The sequence below is a fragment of the Ursus americanus genome, chromosome 10 (assembly GCF_024610735.1).
Source record: "Ursus americanus isolate L20-20 chromosome 10, mUrsAme1.1.p, whole genome shotgun sequence".
In the NCBI taxonomy this organism is placed as follows: Eukaryota; Metazoa; Chordata; class Mammalia; order Carnivora; family Ursidae; genus Ursus; species Ursus americanus.
In genome coordinates, this window is record NC_142136.1 from 29,961,818 (window position 1) to 29,987,110 (window position 25,293).

The window sequence follows — 25,293 nt, forward strand, 5'->3', positions numbered from 1 at the left end:
AGGAAACTGAAAGAAAGTCAGAAATAGACTCATAAATATAATCAAGAAATTGGTAAAGAGGGCATTTAAAATAATTGAGGATCTGAGAGATTATTCACGAAGTTCTTTTGAGCCATTTGACTAGATCTTTTGAAAAAGATGAAGCTGAATCCTTACTAGAAACTTAATTTTAAAGTAAATATCAGAAATACAAGCTTTTAAATATAAAAAGAGAAATTCTAAAAGTACCAGAAGAAATAACTTTATGTTTTAAAAACTTTGGAATGGAAAAGACTTTTTCTAACTCAAAAACTGAGAGGGAAAAAGTCATAAATTAGGCTACATAAAAAAGTATAACTTTTGTACTGCAAAGATATTTCACAATGTCAGAAGAAAAATGACAACTATGGAAAATATATGCAAAATATAAAATGTATGCCAGATAAATGTCATATTGCCTTTCTACACAGAGTTCTCACAATAGAAAAATGAGGAAAGACTCGAAGCAACATTTCACAGAAAAACACTGCAAATAGCGAATAGCCAGCCATATGGAAGATGCTAAAATTCACTCATAACCATATATGCAGATTTGAATTAACAACGGGACACCATTTTTTCCTGTCTTAGAGGAAACACTACAATGTTTTATAATAGCCACTGTTGGCTAGAATAAACAAGGACTCTCAAATGATTTGAAAATACCAAGATTTCTTGTGATCTTGAACCCCCCCGGAACTTATTGAGCAGTTTTGTTAAGTGCAAAGATGTTCACTGATGCCCAAATCCAGAAACAACACAAATGTTTACTAATAGGAAAAATATTAATAATAACCATACGTTGTGCTATTTTGCAACTGACTAGAAATGAGAAGCTTTAGCTACTTCAGTGGAAAGTTGATCAATATCGGTTAATAAGAAGAGAAAATTGTAGAACACAAATCTTTGTGTAAATAAAAGTGTCATTTACATACAATGTGTACAGATATTTTTTGGACATGTAGACGTGAAACTGTTGATAGAGCTAATTGTGCGGAATAAACACTGCGTGGGAAGGGAGATGGCAAGGGGACAGTATTACTTTAAACACCTCTGTGTTGTTTGAATCATTTTTATAAACCCAATCAAGATTTTTTCATGTAGATTTTTATTTTTTTCCCAAAATGGCAACTCTTCTTACCTCTGTTACTTTAAATTGAGATAGTTACACAGGAATAACTCATTTGTTCCAAGACACCATGTGTCTTCCTGGAAAATGATGGATCCAGAAATTGAAATATTCATGCTCACTGATGGTGACAAATCCCTTTTGGGGTTAAATTTTACATTTATAGTTTTTTCTGACGGGACATTGAAATGAAATCGGAATGCGCATGCCACAGCTAGGGTGTCTTTGGCACAACAGAGGCTCTTGCTGCCGCAGTGAAGGGAGGACGGCTGCCCCCACAGGAGGGACACGGCCTGACCGTGGACAGCCTGTTTATTTCGGCACCAAACACATCGCACTCTTTCCCTAGACTTTGCTTTCTGCACTTCCCTCTAGGTTTGGCAGAAAAGTAGATTTCACTGTATTATTTTCTCTGTTGCTTCCTGGTCAAATAAGAGAGGGGGAAATGCTGCCTTTCTACGTGGTCTGATTCCTGAACCTGGAAGCTTGGTTGGAAACAGTGTAACTACAGGTACAACTAATTAGGTGAGTGGCTCCTGGGATTCCTATGCCCAGTCCTGATGTGTACGGTTTTCTCCCCCCCCCCCACCCCCACACCACCACGCAATTCTGTTGCATCAGCTGGGGGTCCTACAGCTCAACTCAATTATGATACTATCTACCCTGAGATAGCATCAGATTCCATAGGTTTGGGGCTCAGTCCCACAAGCCTGCTCCCCCCAACAAGCTGTAAATCCAAGGATCTCACAATCCCCTCTTCGGGTTCCATTACTTTGTTAAGCGGCTCACAGAACCCAGGGCAGGTTTACTTGCCAGATCACTGGTTTAGGATAAAAGGATGTAACTCGGGAACAGCCGGGCGGAGGACACGCCTAGGGCAGTGTGTGCGGAAACAGCGTGGAGCCTCCAAGGAAGTTCCCACCCTCTCATCACCTGGCTGGCTCCACAGGCAGCCACACCTCACCAATTTGGGCTTTCCCAAAGGCACCTCATTAACATTTAAAAAGACGCCTTAACATTAAAAAAGATGCCTTAATCGCTCTTATCACATACAAAATTCCAGTGGTTTTAGGGGCTCTGTGCCGGGAGCAGGGTGGAGAACCAAATACATATTTCTTACTAGGAGTTCCTGGTATCACACCATATTTGGTCAGAACTTTAGAAGGTCTGAGGGTAACAAATACAAATGAGAAAACAAAAACAAAAAGTGCGGGGTGTGCCCTTCCTCTTATCCTTCTATCCTCCAGCAGCCCTGGGGGCCAGGGTTCAGTCTATTCCGCTTTATTGAAGTCTTAAAGAGCGGAGCTCAGCGTCCAACCTTGCAGGAAGAAGACCCGGGTCAACACCAATCCTTTCTAGCCACATTTTCTATTTTGAGTTCCACATCATTAACTGGATAATAGTTGTTCCCAAGTAGTGGTGATTGTGAAGAACCATGATCTTTTAAAGCTGAATTTAGCAATAACGCATGTATATAGAGCCTTGTGTGGCGATGGCTCAAAACCAGCACTGGCTGTCCTACTTGGCTCGCTCTGTACAGAACAGTAAGATGCAGAGGACAAAAAAATTCCAATTTCTAATCATAATATCCAGCGTTTCTAATAAGTTAGAAAAACAGACATGTAGTTGACAGCAAAAAAATATTTAAAAATAAAAATATAAAAATATTTAGCTTTCCATCTCCCCAAATATGGAGCACAGTTATTCAGTGCAGTATATGCGGACCGCCAGAATTCAACTTGGCCATTTTAATGGCAGAACTTACTTGTTCCTGGAAAGTGATGCACTTTTCTCTCTCTCTCTCTCTTTTTTTTTGAAATTGTGGCTCATAAACTTTTTTTTTTAAATAGGGAAAGCCACTAACTCATTTTTTTTGAAGTCACTAACTCATTGATTTCAATGTAAAACCATTGAAAAAAATATCTTAGATACTTACCAGAAAAGAATTTTAATGGTAGAACATAGAGAAACGATTTCTCTCATTTTTCAAAATAGAATTTAGCTCATTTTATAGAGTTTTCATTTTAATTCTATTTTAAAAACGTCATGTTCATTGAAAATAATTCAAAGCTTATGCAAAGTTCTACAGTGAAGAGTTAGAATCTCTATTCCTCTTTGCCTAGTCCCAGAGTTAAGATCGGTTGATACATTCTTAAATATCTTTGTGACAGATTGATTTTCTTTGCTAAGATTTTCTATTTTTCATTAGTTTCAAGTGAATTTGTAATTTCTTGCTGCAGCATTTTTATGAAGTCTGCTTTTAAATCCTCGTCACGTAGCTCCAGTATCTGATTCATCTTGGTGTTGGCATCAGTTGATTGTCTCAGCTTGGTAGAACGGGTTACTTTTAATTGTAGCATCAACATCCTGACAATTACGTTAGGAGATGCTAGGTCCTATTAAAATCTCTTATTTTAGCAGGCAGTCACTTACCTAGGTTCAGTATGTCAGTCCTGGCTATCAGTGTTGAGAATCTCCCCCTCTCTCCAAAGGACAGAGACTCATCGCGGTTATATCTCTTCTGCAGCTCTGCGCACTCACCCAGTCTCTTGGCGAGAGAGGGCAGTCTCTGAACGCAGTGACAAAGAGGCTTCTCAGCCACCAGTGTGGCTCCGCATCGCTGGTATCACAGGACCACCCAGTTTCTCTACGTGGTGGAGGAAAGTCTCAGGCCCGATGAGAAGGTCATTTCCCTTGCCTGCTGATATTCAATGTGGGTCTTGATCTTTCCCCCTTGCATACATTGTCCTGCTAGCGTGGTGTTGTTGATAGGACTCCTACTAGTTCCCGGGGAGGAATGAGCCCAGTTGGGCTGCCCTCTTTACCTAGATGGGAAATCCAGCACGCAGGGCCGGGATCACCTTTAGCTGTTGGGTGGTGGGTTGTAAGATCCCGCCACTATGTTTTTCCTTCAGTCTTGGGATCGCTAACCAGTTCGCCTTCCTCTTTCCATCACTCAGAGTTCTCCTTTGCTGGCTGTTGCATTATTTTCAGGGTTTATTGTTGTACTTGGTGAAGAGAAGCTGGAAGGAATTAATGTACACCCCTTTGTCCAGACTAAGAATCTCTATCTGTTAATGTGTACGTCTCCTCCACTAAACTCAGGTAGTGGAAGCATAAGACCTTTGCATCTCTGGTGTTTAATGAAGTTTCTGACACAAAGCAGGCACTTATTAAATACGTGCAAATGAACTGATAGAATTTAATCTGATGATATACTGTCATGAACAGGACACTTCTGTGCTATGTTACTTAGCAGTGACAACAAAGCGAGATCAGGGCTCCGCTCAATAATGCAAAGATGGGACTTTTTCCTCTGTGCTTGGATAGCTGACTTCACATCTTTTAGTGTTCTCTCCACTGCATGCAACTAAAGATGTCAGAAAAGGGGATCAGCAGTGCTTCACGCCACCCTGCTGTAAGCATCAGAGAACGTCTGAGCAGCCAAAGAGTTTCCTCAAAAGATTTCAGAAAATGTTCTAAATACAGCTACACTGCATGAGGCTTCTGCTAAGAAAAGATGAAAGGAGAAATTTTGCTCCTCTAATACCAGGTGACCTATGAAACAAGCGTCTAGCACAGCCGAAGGTTCTGTTTATTTATTTAGTTGTCATAGTTCAGTGGAATTCTGGGCAAAATAGTAAATGTCAGTTAAGATTGTTTAATGGTAGTAATAACACCTCCCTCTTTTTGAGGGTCTCTCTGTGTGAAGCGCTGAGCTAGCCACATTACTTATACTACTCATAAATTTCACAACTCCCCATTCTGTAGATGCAGAAGTTATGAATTAGAGAAACTATATCACATAAAGTCATATAGTTGCAAAGGACAGAGTAAGGAGTCAGTCTCAGGACTGTCACCATCCTTCTGTTTGTAATATGACTCTTATAAAACAAAATTTCTACAGGAAAGCATGAAAATGTAATGCCCGACAAAATAAGTTTTCATGAAAAGAGGTTTTTTTTCTTCATTTATCCAAAAATGTCAGAGTAATAGCTTAGTTAATGTTATAGGATGTTTTGCTGCCATAGTAGTAACAACTGCCTTTTAACAAAATAATGCGTTGTTATTAGCTCATTGAGCTATAATGGAGAACATTGTTTCCAAAGGCAATAATGTCTTATAATACGTGACTCCTGCCCTGCCCCCTGCTGTGTTATTTTCTTTCCTCGGAGCTGACAAAGGCATTCAACAAAATGAGGAAATAGTGGAGGGCACAGCTGAATCAAATTTTGAAACAAACAGCCAAAGATAAGTGTGTCACATGAGAACAGCTCTTAATTGTTCTATGATAATTCACTCAAAATATAATGATGTTGTTAGAAAGAATGAACCAGTTTCTTGCGGATTAAGAGAAAATCATTTGTAGAAGATGAAAGGGCATCTAGCATTTGAATAGACAGAGAAAAGAACTGCAAGAACATGAAATTACTTTTTCGCCTGATAAGACGTTTATCTGTGTTTCTCTATCCTCATGCTAAATGAGGTCCAGAAGATAGGGTCCTTTGAAAGCAGAAATGGGATTAGGTTGGAATTCTGTTCCAGGCACTCAGACAGACAGAAATAAGCACTGCAGTGAGTCTGGTTACTAATGAGGAGACCTCTTTTGCAAAAATCATCTTAACAAGCTTTTTTTTCTGAAAAATGCCCGGAGCTTGTTACCCAGAGCTAAGGCTGCATTCTATGTATGCGAGGAGATAAGATGTACAAGGAGCCTCCCTTCGCTGGGAGAATTTGGAATCTAGGATATATTGGCTAAATCATGCTTCTAGTGTTCACACAGATTTCAAATCAGATGATCGTGGTGATCATGTGCCTTTGAAGATAAGCCTAAAATCTTAACCAATTCATTCATATGCTCTTAGCAATTCATCCCCTTGCCAGAGGCAGCCTAATAATAGAAAACAGACTCCGCACGCAACCTATACATGAGTTTCCTGATTTGCCCTTTTTGTTGCATCCCTCCAGCACGGAATCTTCCCTCCAATATGGAACCTTTGCCACACTTGAATGATGATCCCTCCCACTCTAAGCTGTACAATCAATTGGTGATGTGTTTAATGGGAGTGGAAAGAACCTGAGGTCTTTCCACAAAATAGTACGAGTGGGCTTTTAAGTGTTTTCAAAGTTGGTGAATGGAAATTCCTGGGCACTTTTTGGAATAAAATTCTTCGAGACTTTTTGGAATAGAGACAGTTCTTGACTTACAATGTTTTGACTTACAATTTTTCAACTTTACGATGGTGCAAAAGGAACATGCATGCTGTAGAAATCATACTTTGAATTTTGAATTTTCATCTTTTCGTGGGCTAGCAATATGCAGGACAATACACTTTTGTGATGCTTGGCAGCAGCAGGGAGCCACAGCTCCCAGTCAGCCACACAATCACCAGGGTAAACAACTGATACACTTAAACCATTCTGTACCCATATAACCTATCTGTTTTTCAATTTCAGTACAGTATTCAATAAATTACATGAGATATTCCACACTGTATTATAAAATAGGCTTTGTGTCAGAAGATGTTGCCCAGCTGTAGGCTGAAGTAAGTGTTGTGAGCACGTTTAAGGCGGGCTAGCCTAAGCTGTGATGCTCAGTAGGTCAGGTGTATTAAACGCATTTTCTACTTAGAGTATTTTCAACTTACTACGGGTTTGTTAGGATGTAACCCCATCACAACTTGAAAAAGATCTGTAAATCCTTTTAATGAGAATTTCCCAAGAAATACAGATCTGGTGTAATGCAGAGGGAGTTGGGAATGGGGAACAGAGGACTGAGTGTGGGCGGGTTAGATTCCAAGCAGTATGACACATGACTGATGCTGAAGAATGCACCTGCTTGCTACAACCAAATCATGCGTAAATTATAGTAAAATGTTTACATGTTTATTATGCACATTTCTAGGCTCTTGAGGAAGTTAGAAACTAGAAGAATGAGCAGTGGGGAGCAAGCACCCATAAAAGCTGGAGTAGCTCTGGAATCAAATGCCTGAACAATGGAATCAAGAAATGAGATATTAGGACCAATGTCAGGGAGTGGGGGTGATTCTGAAACTCTTAATATAAACTGGAATCCTCAAAGGGGACTCAAGTAGCTTTAGGGAGAAATAAGTGTAAAATCTTTTTGGAAGAAAGCATTCTGAAATTAGTTTCTTAGGAATTCATGAAATAAGTTCAACTAAACATGAATGTAGATTTAAAAATTACATAAAATTCAGGAAAACAACTTGCCATCTTTGAGAGTCAAATAAAGCAACAAAAATATTTAGGTCCACATACTTCATATATTGGAATTATTAGATAAAAATATGAAGTAATGATGTATGAAATGTTTAAGAAGTAAAATACATACAAAAATGATCAAGGAAAAGGGAAAAGGGAATATTGTTCCTGGTAATTCCTAGATGATTTGGGTCAGCTATTGTGGAGAGGAGAAGAAGCAAAGGAGGAGGGATGTGTGTGTGTGTGTGTGTGTGTGTGTGTGTGCACATGTAAGTATGCATGTCACTCAGTTTAAAGGGATGAGAGAACTAAAAAAGCAGTCAAGGATTCCTGGGCCAAGGTCCAGGTAAAGTGTGAAGCCCAAAAAAGTAGAAGAAGATATACCATGCAGATGGTCACCAAAAGAAAGTTGGTATAGCTATCGGAAAGCATTACTAGTGGTAAAGAAAGACACTCACAATGCTAAAAATTCAGGAAGATTTAACGATATATAATTTGTATTAACCTCAAAATACTGTGATCTCAAAATACTTGAAACAAACATTGACAGAGCTAAAATGAAAAATAGACAAATTCAAAATAGTAATGGGAGATTTTCAGCACAAGTCTTTCAGTAACAAATAGAACATGTGAAGAACAACTAATAAATAAAAATTTGAACTACTCATTAATAAACTTAACTACACACACACCCCCTCTACCAAACAACTGCACAATACATTTTTCAAGAATAAATGGGGCAGTTAAAAAGATTTATCATATGCTGCCTCAAAAATCATGTTTCAATTTTCAAAGAATTGCAATGATAAAGGTTGTATTCTCTAATCACAGTATAATCTAGAAACCTGAAAAAAAATCTACTTGGAAAATCCCTATCTATTAAGAGGTAAGAAATATACTTCTAAGTTACCCATGGTCATGAAGGGAATCACAATGGCAAAGAGAAAATACTTTTAATTGGATGCAAAATAAAGTACTACTTTCAAACCTTGCAGCTTTCTGATAAAGTATGCTTAGAGGAAAATATGCATCCTTAAAAACTCATATACTAGATAAAATGAAAAGCTTAAAATCATTTATCTAAATCTCCATCCCAAGGATTTGGAAAGAGAAAGGCAAATTAAGCCCCATGAAAGTAGAATACAAGAAACATTATAAAGTTTAATAAATAAAGGAAGAAATATGGAAAGATTAATAAATTGATATATGCTTGGTGAGACTGAATAAGAATTAAAAGAGAGAAAACAAAAATAATCAATTTCAGGAATTAAAAAGGAAACATTAAATAAGTTAGGAAAGTACAATAAGAAATTGGGAAAGAAATAATCCAATATATCAAAAAAAATAGACATATTTCTAGAATGGTTCAACTCATCAAAATGTCCACAAAAATAGAAAATCTTTATAATTCTGTACTTGTTAAATATACACATGATTTAAAATTTTCCCAAAAGAAAACTGTCAGCTAGTCTAGATGCCTCCATCAGTGACTCACAACAAACATTAAAGTAGTAAGTAGTAATTTTGCTGTCCCTGAAAATTAAAAAACAGGGGCAAACACCTCAACTTAATATTTGATGTCAAAGTCACGAGCCCATATGAAACAAACCTAATAGAAATTTATAAGGAAATAGTATTAGCTGAAATTTTAAAAAGTAATGGATGTGTTTATGTGTTTTAACAACACATAAACATAATTGAGGAAATAATTAATAAACTGAAATATAGATGTAAGGAAATTACCCAGGCTGCAACATAGTAAAACAAAAAGATCAAAAGTATGAACATGATAATAAGGGACATGGAAGATTGAATGGGACAGTCTAACAAATATATCCCATCACTGTCCCAGAAGAAAAAAATAGAATGAAGAACTTGTAATATTCAAAAAAGTACTGGCTAATAATTTGCTAGAGCTTATGAATGGTACAGATTCAGACATAGAGAGCAACACCTATTCAAAGCAGGATAATGAAAAAATAACTATAGACTTAATAAATCTGTAGAAAGTCTGGTAGGGGTGGAAGCAGCCAGAAACAAAGAACAAATTACTTAGAAAGAACAATATTTTGTCACCAGACTTCTAAACAGAAAATTGAAAGCCAGATGATAGCAGAATAAAATTCTGTGGTCATAGGAAATAGCTGTCAATTAGAACTGAATATCCAGCAAACTTGTCTTCCAAAAGAAAAAAAAAAAAGGTTTAAATCAATATATTTTCAGATAAAGAAAATTTGAGTGCATTTACTACTAACCAACTTCACTAAAGGGACATCTAAAGGTTTTTCTCTAAGAAGAAGGAAAATGATCCCACAAGGAAAATGCAAAACACAACTGTGAGAAAAGAAATTGGTCTAAGTATGCTGTATTAGCTATCTAATACTGAGTAACAAAGAAGCCTGAAACTAAGTGGCTTAAAACAGCAATAACCATTATTTATTTCTTATAGTTTCTGTGGATTAGGAATATGGGAGTTAGTTGGGTAGGTGGCTCTAGGCTGGGGTCTCTCATGTTCTTGTCACCATGTTAACTGGGATTGCAGTCCTATGAAGGCATAACTGGAGGTTACAACTTCCCGGGTAGCTCACTTGCATGGCTTGGGTATCCTAACGGAATGGTGGTCAGATTCTCCCAGAATGAGTGATCCAAGATACCAAGGTGGAAGTTAAGTAACTAAGATGCCATTATGACCTAGCCATGGCCACACCCTACTGCTTATGCTATATTCTATTGATCATATTGGTTAGTCGTGATTCAATGTGAGAAGAATTATACAAACATGTACCCATGTGGTTACAGCCAAACAAATGCTGTCTTCATAGCGTAACAATAATGACGCGTCAATTTTGAAAAGAAAAGCAAAATTAGAGGATGAAATTATCATGGGAAGAGACATGATCAGACTTAAATTGTTCAAATTCTTTTAATTTTTCAGGAAGGGAGTAAAATGATTTACAGTTTCATGCCCATGGCAATATTGTGATGGCAACCCATTAAAAAATTGGAATAGATTATGTAAATTATGAATTGTATAGAAAAATAAAAGCAAAGAAGCAAACCAAAAAATTAATCATAGAAAATATAGAGAAGATTCAAGAAGCATACAAAAGTAGGTCAATTAGAAAGCATGGTGAGATAAGATGGAAATCAGTTCTGGTATAATAGTAATCACATTAAATACAAGAAGAATACATTTTCTAGTTAAAAGACAGAGGCTGCTAGTTTAGATAAACTAAATCAAACTATAGAAAACACATATAAAACATAAAGACATAAAAATTTTAAAACAAATGGTTGGGAAAATGTATATGAAGCTGTCAGTAATATACGAAGCCAACAAAAAAATGTGCAGTTACATTAATATCAAAGTTATCCAAATATCAAAAGAGTAACCAAGAATAAATCTTTTAAAACTGTGAAAGCAGCACAATTTGTTTATTTTATATGTATTTATTTGGTGCAAAATCTCCCACAACTGTTTACTATTAAAGATGGCTAATAGACATATTCCATATTCACACAAAGGAAGTTCACTATCATAAAGAAGTTCTCTCCACAGATCAATTCTATTGGTTCAGGGCAACTACAGTCAAAATCCCCATAGGTTTTATTTTTTGAATATTGATAAAGAGATTATAAAATTTCTTTGGAATGGAAAAAAACTGAAAAATGATCAGGAGTATTTTGAAAAAGGAGTATAATATGGGAACATCCCTTTGCATATTCAAAGACTCATTATAAAGCCATCATAATGCCCCAGGAAGAGACGTTGCAGTCCAAGGGACTCTAACAGAGACACCAGAAACAGTCCATGAATATACTGAAATTATATATGCCTCACGGTATTCTAAACCACTGGGGAAAAAACAGACTAAACAAGAAATGCGGCCAGGACATTTGTTTATCCCTGTGGAAAAAAGCAAAATCGGATTCCTACCTGGTACTGTGTACTAAGATAAACTCCGGATGGATTAAAGACTCAAATATGAAAGCATTTAAGAAAATATTTGGGTGACTATTTTAGGATTTTGGAATAGGGAAGAATGTTTTAACTAAGACTCCAATAGCAATAACACAGGAGAAAAACAACATAAATGAAAATACTGATAAACGATTTTTTTAAATAAAAATAACACCTATTTGCTAAGATATCATGGAAGTGAAACATAAACAACAAAACCGAGAGAAGACATTTGCAGCATAGATAACTGATTAATTATATTAGTATCCAGAATATATACTTTTGTATTGGTTGGGAAATAAGAAGAATTCTGACAATTCCAAGTATTAATGAAGATGAGGAGCAAGGGAGTCCCCGGCATTACAGCAATCCTCTAGGTATACATCCAAAGGAATGTTTCACATGTGCACTGGGAGGCAAGTGCAAAAACATTCTCATAATATTCAAAAATATTTGGGGCATGAACACAAATGTACATCCTTACCATTATGGACTGAATTGTGTGATACTTCCTGCCCCGGGGCAACCAGATTCATATATTGAAGCCGTAACTCCCAGTACCCCTAATGGGATTATAACTGGAGATAGGAATTTTAAAAGGTAATGAAGTTAAAATGAAGCAAAGTACTAATTTTTACAAAAAAGCCAATGTGACTGGTGTTCTCATCAGAAGAGGAGATTAGGACACAAAGAGACACCAGGAATATATGCACACAGAGAACAGACCACATGAGGACACAGGGAGAAGGTGGCCATCTGAAAGCCAAGGAAAAGGGCTCAAGAGATACCAAACCACACCTTGACCTTGGACTTAAACCTTCAGAACTGTGAGAAAATAAATTTCTGCTATTGAAGCTACCCAATTGGAGGTGTTTTGTTATGGCAGACCTAGCAAACAGGTACAATTACCCTCTTCGTAAAGGCAAAAAAAAGAAAACACCCCAAATATCCACCTACAGGAAGATGAAGTTTCCCTCAGAGGGACAGCCTCTAATGTAAGTTAGTGCAAGGGAAGTTAGTCCCCTGGGTTTTACCAGTCCAATCCCCCAGATCCAGGAGAGAGAATCCAATTCCACTCCTAGAGCACAGACAATGGCTGTTTCCCTTTGGGGTGGCTGCAAGAGTTTGAAACAGAACCAACCTGAGGTCTACTGACTTATGAATGGTCTTCCCCACCTAATCACCGCTTTCAGAGAAAGTGTCTTTCTACTCGTAAAAGCCAAAGGGCCCTCTGACAAATACTCTGTGAGCCCTTTCCCTCCTTCTGTTGTGCTTTCCTTACCTCATCTTGGCTTAGGTCTCCTGAATTTCTAGAAGTGGGAAGGAAGATGAGAATCAGGATCGTGTGCGAAGAGTCAGATTTTAAAACCTGTGCTGCAGTGGAGTTTATTTTAATCTACTTTATGTCCCTACTCCCTTCGATGAGTGTGAGCCTCTAGGCAAACAAGCAAGACTCGAGTGTTAGACTCTAGTGTTCTGTCTCGCAGGAATTTAGAGGGCAGGTAATGTTACAGAATAGCCATCAATCAAAATTTATAAGATTTGGTACCAAGGACTTTTAACTAATAAAGAACCAATAAAGGCAAGATTCGCTGTGGATGAGGTAGCAATGAATTAATTTATCCAAGCTATTCTTTTCTATTACCTTGGTCCTAAAGAGTTAATAAATGTTTGCACACTTACTGTAAATAAAGCACCACATTTAAGGAGATAAGTTCCGAGAAGTAAGTTTAGTAAAAGCAATAGGTCAAAAACTATTAATTGGGGTTAAACATACTACAAGTTAAAAAAAAAACAAACACAAAAAACTACTCAACTTCACTTAATTCACTATGCTACCAGAAACGATGTTTTGTATTTCAACCACAGATAACAAAAATTGTTTCAGCTAGACTTTGACAGTAGAGACAAATGTTAGCATAAATACACCTGTTCCCAGAATTAAACTTGTAAATGTAAACAAGAGGTACATTTCCTTTTTGTAACAGTGCCCAAACTTCATAGAAATAATTTTTAATTTTATATGTAGAGGAAATTGACTCTGTGTTTACGGTGTGTTATCTATATTCATTAAACCAATACTTTTTTTAGCTCTGGTTATATGGCAGGCACACTTCCTGGTGCCAGGGATTTAAAAATTAAACAATGTCTGTGCCAGCAAGTTGCTCGCTGGGATGATAGCAAAGAGAGTAGCCATGATCATCTAGTCCAGTCTGATCAAGTTATGCAAAATTCGATCACTAATAATTGGTTTAGATTACAAGCAATTCACAGATGAAGTGCGTCTCCATTGCCTTAGAAATAATTAGGAATTTATCAAGTGGTGGCAGAATGGGGGCTCATGGGCGGATCAGGGGAGACTAGAGAGGGGACAGCATTCTAGGCAGAAGGAGCTATGAGGTCATTACACAAGAAGAATTAATTACATTTCATTACACAAGGAAAAATCCAGTCCTGAAAATATACTTATACTGAGAGTCAGAAAATAAAAATAATAGTTAATCCATTTGGTGCCTGGAGGAACTTGATCCTTAACTTGAAATGACCTCAAAACAATCAGAAACTTGGCTGCTTTTTGTCTGCATCGGTGCCAGTCTTATTTATTTGCTTCCAATTCGAAGTAATTTATTCTTACTGTCTCTATATGTTGTACCGGCTCTGGACAGTTTAATTCTTAGCACAGATCTCAGGATTTCTACGAATTATGCAGGACAGTTAGGATGGTTTTAAAACTCTCCAAAACTTTTTAGAACTTTCAAAAGAGGCAATAAAATAAATTGAATTTTCCAGCATCCTAGAGACATTCATGTGTCAATAGTACCCCCTTATAGCCCAAGGTTATACATCATAACTCCTCAGATTTCACTACAGTTTATTACAGTGAAAAAAACACCCACATGGCCTTGAGTGCATATTCAATTTATGAGTATCAAAGGAAGACAGATTTAGATACATTAAAATGTGGTTTCTATGTTTATAATGATATGCAGTCACATAAAAAATAATATACAGAACACCTTGCCCTACAAAGCAGCTGTGGGGAAGTCTTTGACTAGAAATTGTCTCAGTTTGGGAACATTAAATTAGACGTGAACATAAATTAAAGATATTATTAATTCACTTGAAAGAATTGAACATTTAAGAAGGCTGTTTCTACCAGTGGAAACAAAGATGGAGAACTGTCAAATAATTGTGAGTTGCTCAGAATTCTGCCTGGCTTCCAGAAATTGAATTGGGAACAGATGTCTGCCCACACAGCGAAAATGATCTTACTAGTAAATGTTTCTTTAAATGAAACGCATGATGGCAAAAATGATTCTTTAGTGGACTCCCAGTCGAGGGAAAAGAAATATTAGATAAGTTGAAAAATATGCCATCCTCTTCAAATTTCAGAAGTAGAAACTAGCAATTTAGAACCATTTTTTTTTTTCTGGGATGCTTGGGAAAAAAACTTCGCAATTCACTTATAATTTATTTTTTTGCGAACATTTTGATGAACAACAAGGAATGGTTGATGAAAAGATTAGATTCTTGAAAGAGGCCTTAGATTTCATCCCTTTTAGTTCAGTTTCAAACCCTAGTATATTTACTGTTGGTTGGTTAGAAGCACCAAAACAGACTTTTACTTAAGAATTTTAAGCAATTAAATAGTATGTAGTTCCAAAAGAGGGGGGATATTATTATTTACAAGAAAATAAAATGAATCATTTTACTTTAACTATATTTATAGGTTTTGTCTTAAACTTCTGATATTAGAACAGATTAATTTTTATTTACTCTGTATTTATCATCAAAATTTTTGTGGCGGTTTGATATATGTGTTCGGTTAGGTATTGGGAGTCGTCTTTCAAGGAAGATGTCTATTTTTCTTTAATGTTATGAATAAAAAAAAAAATCTGGGGCATTGTGCCACAGCTCCTTACGCAATACTTTTGACATGGTTGGTTTCTCAATAAATCTTTCTTGATGCTATTGGAGGACTAGGACTCCAGAGAGGGGCAAGGTAAATTTAGTAGTTACCACTAGGGGGCAGCAGAGGCTATAGGATCTGGAGACCTGGCCGTAGTTCAACCCGCTAAGATGGGTAGTCTTGCACTCTTCCTCCATTTTGTCTGGGTTGCGGTCCTTAGCTGGGAGTGCACAACAGAATGGTCTGGAGTTTTGAACCATAATCTCTGGGGGAGTGGCTAAGGCATATGTAGTTTCTAAAAGCTACTGGTTATTCTCATGCATAGGAACAGGTAAGAAGACAGAAGGATAGGAAGAATCCCCAAGATGAGTGTCTACTTTCCCATGGGTTACCCTTAGGGAACTGTGAAAATATGAACCACAGATACAGGGTTTTCAGTATCTTATCCGGGGATATTTGGTCTCATATTCTCTAGTCATATGATAGGGAAAAGGATGAAACAGCCTGAACTATTTTCCCGAGGTTCCCTAAGAACTCATATTTTAACTGGTAGGGAATATTCACTTAGCTGAATATCATTAAACTTGCCTCTGCTGTAAGTTGGTCCACAAAGACCTCTGATTATTCTTGTTTTTTTTTCTGGCTGTCTAATTGACATTTTTCCCATGCTTTAAACTTAAGTCAGTGATTTTAGTATTCACTCAAACAAGAAAATATTTCCTCTTAACTAAGCTCTTACTATTTGCACTAAAATCATTAATGGGGTTAGAACAAAGTTCTGATTTTGTCTTGGATAGACAGGCTGTTGGGGGGTGCACAGATGGACTTTCCTGCAAATGACCACTTCTCTCATGCTGGGCTCAAGAATGGGTATTTTTTTTCTTTTAGTCTTCCAAAATCAATTATAAAAATATGGTCTTTCCATTTGCATCTTAGAGCTGAATCTACAGTTCTTAAACAAGAGTTGAGTAGAGACTGAAATAACAAAGGGGAAATAAGGCCAGACATTTTATGTTTCTAGATAATATTTCTTACAAGAGAGGGTTGATTTTCTGGGCTCACAAACTTTATCCAAGATAGACCGCAAGAACAAAGGAGATGAACAATATAGCCTCTTTTTATCAATTAGCTCTGCCAACTCTGTTTGGAGTATTCCAACCTCCTCTCCCAATTAGGTTAAGGGGTTTGAATTTTATTCTGAGTGTGTTGAGAAGCCTTTGGAAGGTTTTAACCAGGTAGGAACAGGTTCAATTAGTGTGTGAATGAGAGGAATCTGACCGTTCTTTGATGAACAGATGGTAAGAGGATAAAAGGAAAAGCAAGATCAATTAGGAAACTAAATGGTACTCTCGGAGAGAGATGATGTTGCTAATACTTGGACCTTATGAGTAGTGAGGGAATAAACATTTTTAGAATATACTTTGGAGACCCTCCACAAAGTGGGTCAATTTCTATATAGAACGGTGGGCAGGCCAGGGGAAGGATTTTCTAAAGGAATCCTTGGAAAATCTATCCCTCCCCCTTTTTTCCCTCAGTGCCCTTGCAGAGATCTCTGCATTGCTACTTGTGCTCCTGTCTTACTAGAGAAATTGGGTAGAGTAAGACTTAGTTGAGCCTCTCCTTCTCTGCCTTATATTTTAAGGGGATTAATGTGTTTTCTTTCACTTAAACATGTTTGCTGAACAAATGACATATTATAAAGAAAAACAAACACACATGTGTGACCTCACACTGTATTATGAAGAGATAGGAAACAAACACACCAGGCAGGAGAGAGAGCATGCCGCGAAGTGCTTGCTAGAGGCTCGTACACACAAGGGGGGGTTTGAACAAGTCATATTACTGCAGGTCCAGTTCTGGGATCAGTGTGTCTAGATGTCAAGGGTGAGGCATAGATGTACTTTGTTGAAACTTGGTCATCACTACGCATACATTTTTCAACATTCCTTTAGGTGTTCTGTTCCTTCCAGTGATGCTCTGACTTAATTCCTTTTGCCATATGTGTGAGGGATTAAAAAAAAATGTTGAAACCTGACCCCATAAGAGCACTGGCCTGGGAGTCTGTATTTTTGCTTGTGACAGATATACTTCTCTTACAAAATAGCTGGACGAGTCACTGGTCCTCCCTCGAGAAGTGACTGTGATATGGGGAGTTTGACTCAATGATTTCCAAATGTCTTCCAGCTCTAATAATTAGTGACTCTTGTCTTTGAAGTCCAGATGACAGTAATGTCAATTCTGGATACCACCAGAGGGCTGCCAGTTTTTGTTTTACTTGAAACAACTGCATGGTATAGCAGTGGTCTTAGAGAAACACAGATATTGGAATTTTCAAGGCAAAGAAAAACATAATTATTACAGCATGTTTTTTCAATCCCATTAGATATATTTGTATTTCTTTTAGGGTTTGTTGAACGCGTGTTTCGGTGTTCCTTGGGATTATAATCATTTTCTTTCAGCCATCTTTTTGTTGAACACCATTTATTTTTTTTATAGCTGACTTGCCTGTTTTCCTTTCCTGAAAAATATATAAAGTTAATCAGAAGTACGTTATCAAATGTCCCTGAGATAAGAGCATCCACATTCTCTCTGTTGTCTGGTGAGGCATGGATTACAAAACTCAATGGCTACATCTCATGATATAGTGTGTTTTACAAAAACTTATTAGTGCATTGCACTGAGCTAATATTAATGGCCTTCAGATTTCTGATTTCTGTGTAATTCAGTAATCCAATTCAATACAGACTGTCTGTATGTCTAGACAATAGGCTAGTAAGAAGAATTTCTCCTAGATTGGAGTAGACAAAGGCAAAGTGAGCAAGATATATTGGTTTAGAGGGCAATAAAAAGTAGACGATGGGTGGTTTCCTTCACTAGTCCAGAATGAACAGACACTTCTGCTGTCTCTTTCTTGTTACAAAACTTATTGGTCATAAAATACAAGAGGAGGCTTAACCTTAGGCCCTGGGACAGCTCAGAAGAAGAGCCGCCGGGGCGTATTCAGTGTACATAAAGAGGGGGTGTTGGATGAATGTTATCCCTTAGCTTGTGAACTGGAAACACAAACCAGTTAACAAGCTGCTGGTTTTATTCTTCTCCATTTGGATAAACTTGAGAACTTCCAGAATTTTATAGAAGAGATTTGGGATTCCCAAGCACCCTGTCCTAAGCTCAAACAAGACTGCTATTTCCATGTGGATGTCTTGCTATTAATCTAGATGAAACATGTGAATATTCAAATGTTTAAACATCTTCAACATTAAATTGCTCATCTGATCCTACCCTTCTATCCTGCTCCTACTGCTGTTCACACATTAGTCTAACTCATCCCAGTTGCCAGTTGCCAGCTTCTCTTACTGTTTTAGGGGCTGCTTTCATACTGACCACTTAATTGCCAGATACAAAGTTGTTAGTGGATTCCATAAAGGTTTTGCTTGTGAAGCTGATTCCAGACTGAGCATAGGTAGTCAACGGGTTATTTAGTCCGCATATGGTTTCTGTACATAGATTGCTGTTAGGTTTTTGTTTCATTGGCCTTAACGATGCAAATGCATCTTGAAGTAGAGCTTAGCCAGGTTCTGCTCTCCTAGGACAGTCCCAGGCAGCTACAAAAGGCATATGTGATAATGTGTGCACAGGAGAGAAGTACCAATCTGGAGAATGAGAAATATAAACCGAAGCAGCAAAAACAACAGAAAACCATTAAAGTTAAGTCTTTCAGGCCTAAACAATTGCAATGAACCTGAAACTTTTCTGCAATTAGTGTGTAGGTTCTGATACAAACAAACGGTAAATCTGTTAAAGATGTGGCAGAACAGTGTGGCATCTGCCCTGGCTTGGAACACGGAGGCAATGCATTGGACCAAGAAGAGAAATATGATGATAAAGAAAGTCCTGCCAGGAATTTACCAACTTTACTTAGAAGATGTTAAAGTTAACATGAGAGTCACACTCTATCTTTAAACTTAAATAAAGGCACACTGTGGGTTAATTCACTTTAATTAGCTACAGGATTTTTTTTTTAAAATAAAATCTAAAGTCCAAAAGCACCAGAAAAAGCTGCTAAAGGAAAGCAAAAGATTCAACCAATACCTGAAATCAGATTTTCATGTCCAGAGTGTGTTTCATCCACCCCGCTTAGTCTCTTGCTGAATAAAGAATTTCAGTGTCTCTGTGCCTACCACAGTTAACTTACGCACATAGAAGCCAAATTTTGGCAGACAATTTGCATTTTCCTTAGGTACCAGAGTAATAATTTTGAGGCCTGGAAAAAAATATTCTACGAATATATGATTAAATTTTGCCTTAAATATGCAGACTCCACTCTAGTTAAAATGATGCGTACTTTCAGATGGGGAGCCATAAAGATTTGTTAAGATAGACTCAAAGAAAATGGCACAGCAAAGACATTTTTCAGACAGGAAGGATAAAGGAGATCATTTGGGACAAAGCAACGTATGTGAGTAAATGGAAGAACTTACTACATTTCAACTTGCACTTTAATTCTTGACCCAAAGTCTGTCTTTTAAACACTATGATAAAATGCAAAGTCAGAGTAGCAAACAACCTTTGGGTACAGAATAAAGCCATGGCACACAAATAGTGCCATCTCCTACGCATGTTCAAAAAAGAAAAAAACATTCTAGTGGAAATGTTAAATATTTTATCCGTGTGATTAAGGACCAAAATGTAAGACCTGAAACCATAAAAATCCTAGAAGAGAGCACAGGCAGTAATTTCTTTAACATTGGCCATAACAACATTTTTCTAGATATATCTCTTGAGGCGAGGGAAACAAAAGCAAAAATAAACTATTGGGATCACATCAAAATAAAAAGCTTTTGAACAGCAAAGGAAAATATGAACAAAACTAAAAGGCAACCTACTTAACGACGGAAGATATTTGCAAATAACCTTTCTGATAAAGGGTTAGTATTCAAAATATATAAAGAACTTACATAACTCACACCAAAAAAAAAGTAACCCAATTAAAAAATAGGAAAAAGACATGAATAGACATTTCTCCAAGGAAGACATACAGATGGCCAGTAGACACATGAAAAGATGTTCAACATCACTCATCATCAGGGAAATGCAAATCAAAGCCATAGTGAGATAACATCTCACAGCTGTCAAATGGCTAAAATAAAACACACACACACACACACACACACAAGAAACAACAAGTGTTGGTGAGAAGGTAGAGAAAAAGGAACCTTCGTGCACTATTGATGTAGTCACTGTAGAGAACAGCACGGAGGTTCCTCAAAAAATTAAAAATAGAACTACTAGTAATTGCACAACTGGGTATTTACCCAGAGAATATGAAAACATTATTATGAAAGGAAATATGCACCCCTATGTTTACTGCAGCACTATTTATTTACTTATTTATTTAGAGAGAGAGTATGCACGAGTGAAGGAGAGGGGCAGAGGGAGAGAGAGAGAATCTTAAGCAGGCTCTATGCTCGGCACAGAGCCCAATGTAGGGCTTGATCTCACCACCCTGAGATCATAACCAGAGCCTAAATCAAGAGTTGGACGCTTAACCGACTGAGCCACCCAGGTGTCCCTATTGCAGCATTATTTACAATAGTTAAATTATGGAAGCAGCTCAAGTATCCATTGATAGGTAAATGGATAAAGAAGAGGTGATATATAGACACACGCGCACACACACACACACACACACACACACACACACACACTGGAATACTATTCAGCCATAAAAAAGAATGAGATTTTTTCCATTTGCAACAACATGGATGGAACTAGAGAGTATAATGCTATGGGAAATAAATCAGTCACAGACAGACAAATACCATATGTGGAATTTAAGAAACTAAACAAATGAACAAAGGAACAAAAAAAAAGACAAACTAGGAAACAGACTCTTAGATCTAGGGAACAAACAGATGGTTACTAGAAGGGAGGTAGGTGGGGAGATGGGTGAAATAGGTGAAGGGGATTAAAAGGACACTTATCTTGAAGAGCGATGAGTAATGTATAGACTTGTTGAATCACTGTTTTGTACACTTGAAAGTAATTTAACACTGTGTGTCAACTATCCTGGATTTAAAATAAAAAAAAAATGTTTAGCCATGAGAATATTTTAGCTTAACAATGAAATGGTTTATTAAACATGTTTCTAAAAACATGTTTCACTAAGATGGCTCTAGAGGACATAGATTTGGGGAATATATAGACATCTGACTCAGAAAATTATTTTCTAAAAGTAATTGAAACAAAATTTAATGTGGTCCTAGCAGAATACAACTAGCAAAATCCAGAAGGTTGAAGTATTTTATGAAACAAATGATCTATTTTTCTTATAAAAATATTAAAATGTAGTGGGGGGGAGAACCTGTATATTAATACATGCACTGTATTTGAAATTTGATTCAAATAAAACAAACCGTAAACAAAATTTCACAGCATTTATAATGAAATTTAGAAAATGTGAACATTGACAGGATATTTGATAATATTAAAGAATTAATTAATTTTATTCAGGTGTGATGATGTTTAAACAAGCAATTCCAATCATTTGGAGGCACATACTGACATTTTTGTAGATTAAATAAGTTAATGTGTTAGACTTAGATTTTTAGTCTTTGAAAGAAAGTCAATAGAAAAATTTGTAAATACCAGGATACTTGGTTTTTCAGCCTTTTTCTAATTTAGAGTATTTTAAGAAATTCTTATTAGAGACAATTTTTTTAAGTTGCTTGGTATTATGAATGTTGATATTCAGAGGAAAATAATCCTTACTGCTAAGAGTGAACTAAAGATCAACGCGTGCAGTTTGTAGAAGAAAATCCATTTTAGACGTATCTGCCTGGATTCAAGGTAGTCAGAATATCCCCAAGAGGCCTATTTTTCCAGTTAGGCCTATTTCCAGTCACCATCAGGGAACATTAGACATTTTTTCTCCTCTAGAAGGAGATGCCCAATGCCCCTTTCTAACTGCAGGGCCATTGTGCAGTGATGCCAGCTGGCTACGTGTCTGGAAGACAGCAAGATATACATCAGTTATAGTTTTGTCGGGTTATGCTGCCTGGTAACTGTCTGTGGTGACGCCACTTCTCATAACTCTTGATTGGAGAAGAAACTCAAGTCAGTCTGCCATACTCTGATGGTGAGCAAATAACATTGTTGTGCCTCATTCTCCTTCAGTTGATTTTCCATATTATATCTATGGGTATAATAGATATACTGTGAATCTAGCATATACGCATAGGTTTAACTTTAAAGAGTTAATTTAAAAGGGGATATTACTAGAAGAAACCGAGTAAGAGAGTAAAATCCAGAGGGAGTCCCAATAGAATACAGAGACCTCTTAGAAAAAAATAAAACAACAAACAATAATAACAACAACAAAACACAAAGGTCCCAGTCAGTAGAGGTTAGGAATCAAACAGACAACATCAAATGGAGAAGAATGCAGCTAGTGCCTTAACTTGTGTGTTATGGTTTTTGAAACACACAATAAAAAAGGCATGGGAACCAGACAGAGGGACAGAAATGGGATAGAAAATCAACTGGAATCAGGGGATTCCATAGAGCTATCCAGATAGTGGGAGGTTAGCAAGTGATGCTTTACTAGTTATGCATAGTTGAATCCTGAATCCATTCAGTAATTCGTTTAGTGAAGATTATGGTGTACTTTCTGGGTACCATGCACTCTTCTAGGCCCTAGGGGTGCAGTGATGAACAAACAGACAATAGATAGGTATTAATGCCCTACTTGGGGTTTTTATTCACCAGTTATTGCTGCATTGAAGAAGAATTTGAAAATCACTTGTAGGAATGAAGGGTTACTCTGAAGATTAGTGATAGATATGGAGGAAACAAACTCGTATATCACTTCATAGTGAAAGGAAACACCAAAAGTGTATGCTTATATGCAGTGAAACGCAGGCAGCTTCCTCTCCCCATATCTGGACATTACTCAGGATAACTCACACTAATCTCGCTCCCATCACAGAAAGTGCACAATAAACATTGGTAAATCCAGAGGGGATGGTTGGAAAGAATAGATGGAAATGCTGTGCTTTCTTTTTCCTTTTTTCCTCTTTCATTCCTTCTTTTCCCCTTTTCTATATTCTCTCATGAAAATGAGCCTTGAGCTGCTGGAATGGTCTAGATTAAAACAAAACAAAACAGAACAAAACACAGGCAAAGAAGGTACAAATAAGACCACACAAAGTCAAAGGAGACCCGTATCTGAAGATGAACTGCATGTTATGTATGCTTCAAGTCAATCAGGAATGTCCATGGATTTGATAGGAAATGAAGAATTTCCTATCTAAGGAAGCAGCCATTTCAATTTTCTACCCCTGGATTCCCAGGGACCTAGCACATATTCTGGTATATATTAAGAAGTATTTACTGAAAGAATGAATAAATGACAAAGATTTTTACCGATGACAGAGAAAATGAAGTGTATGAAGAAGGCATCAAGCTTCTAGTCTTGCATTCCGTACATCTATTTCCTGTTCTGTTTCAGTCTTAATATCTGCTTCTCTGGGGACTCATGCTTTTTTGTGTTCTCGGTCTTACATGTTAAACTAAGTAGAATATTTTACCCAGTCTAAGATGGTGTTAGATATATGCATTTATTGGGCATTAGATATCAGTTAGTATTTTATACATAGTTAGGGTACGGAATTGGGAAAGGTTTCTTCCCTCCATTTGTAAGGATTCAGAAATAAACCCAATGAGCATCATGTCATCTCTTATTAATTCAAGGACTGGTTATTTCTTCAGAGAATTATCAAGATTCTGTGCTGTTTTTCCTTTGACTGACTAGACAGGCTCACCTGGGATCAGTCTGAATTAAAATGACTCATTAGTATGTAACATATAATATATTGGAAACCATAATTTGATGACGGAGTATGGAATAAGATGATGGGGAGACAAAAAGTAAAAGGCATTGGGTGACTTTTTTTGAAGGTTGTTACCTGTCCTTTGGTGTCTCAGCAACCAAAAGCTTCCCAGTGTGCCTTTACATTTCCTTTTCACTTTTTCCCCTTTCTGCGTATGCCCTGCAATGGCAATGGGTCCTAGAGTCATACGTGAGTGGGCGGCAGATGGGCAAAATAGCTGGAACAGAATATGAGAACCAGGTGGAAATGAAATCTGCATCTCCTTGACCCAATACCCACACAAGCACTGGAGAGAAGCATATTCATGTCAAATGTAAAGTCCAGCAGATTAGAGTGTGGCAAAAATTTCACAGAGTTTATTCTTAAATGTATTACATCACAGCTGTTGGACTTTGAGTGGGTTATTTAACCCAATTTAAAAATTTCTTATCTCTAAGAAAGGGTAATGATGCCAAATTTACATATAAATGTGAGAACTACATTTTTTAGTACATTTAAAAATGTTCAGTACAAAACAACAAGTGTTGGAGAGGATGCGGAGGAAAAGGAGCCCTCTTGCACTGTTGGTGGGAATGCAAACTGGTGCAGCCACTGTGGGAAACAGCACAGAGGTTCCTCAAAAAGTTAAAAATAGAGCTACCCTACAGTCCAGTAATTGCACTACTGAGTATTTACCCCCCAAATACAAAAACACTAATTCAAAGGGATACATGCACCTCTATGTTTATGGCAGCATTATTTATTTACTTGTTTGTTTCTTTTGAGATTTTATTTATTTATTTATTTGAGAGAGAGAGAGAGAGAGGGAAAGAGCAGGAGCAGGGAGAGGGGCAGAGGGAGAGAGAGAAGCAGAATCCCCACCAAGCAAGGAGCCTGACGTGGGGCTTGATCCCAGGACCAGGGATCACGACCTGAGCCGAAGGTGGATGCTTAACCGAGTGAGTCACCCACGCGCCCCATGGCAGCATTATTTATAATAGCCAAAATATGGAGGCATTGATAGATGTCCATTGATAGATGTCCATTGATAGATGAATGGATAAAGATGTGGCATATATATGCCATAGAATATTATTCAACCATAAAAAGAATGAAATCTTGCCTTTTGCAACAACATGGATGGAACTAGAGTGTATTATGCTAAGTGAAATAAGTCAGAGAA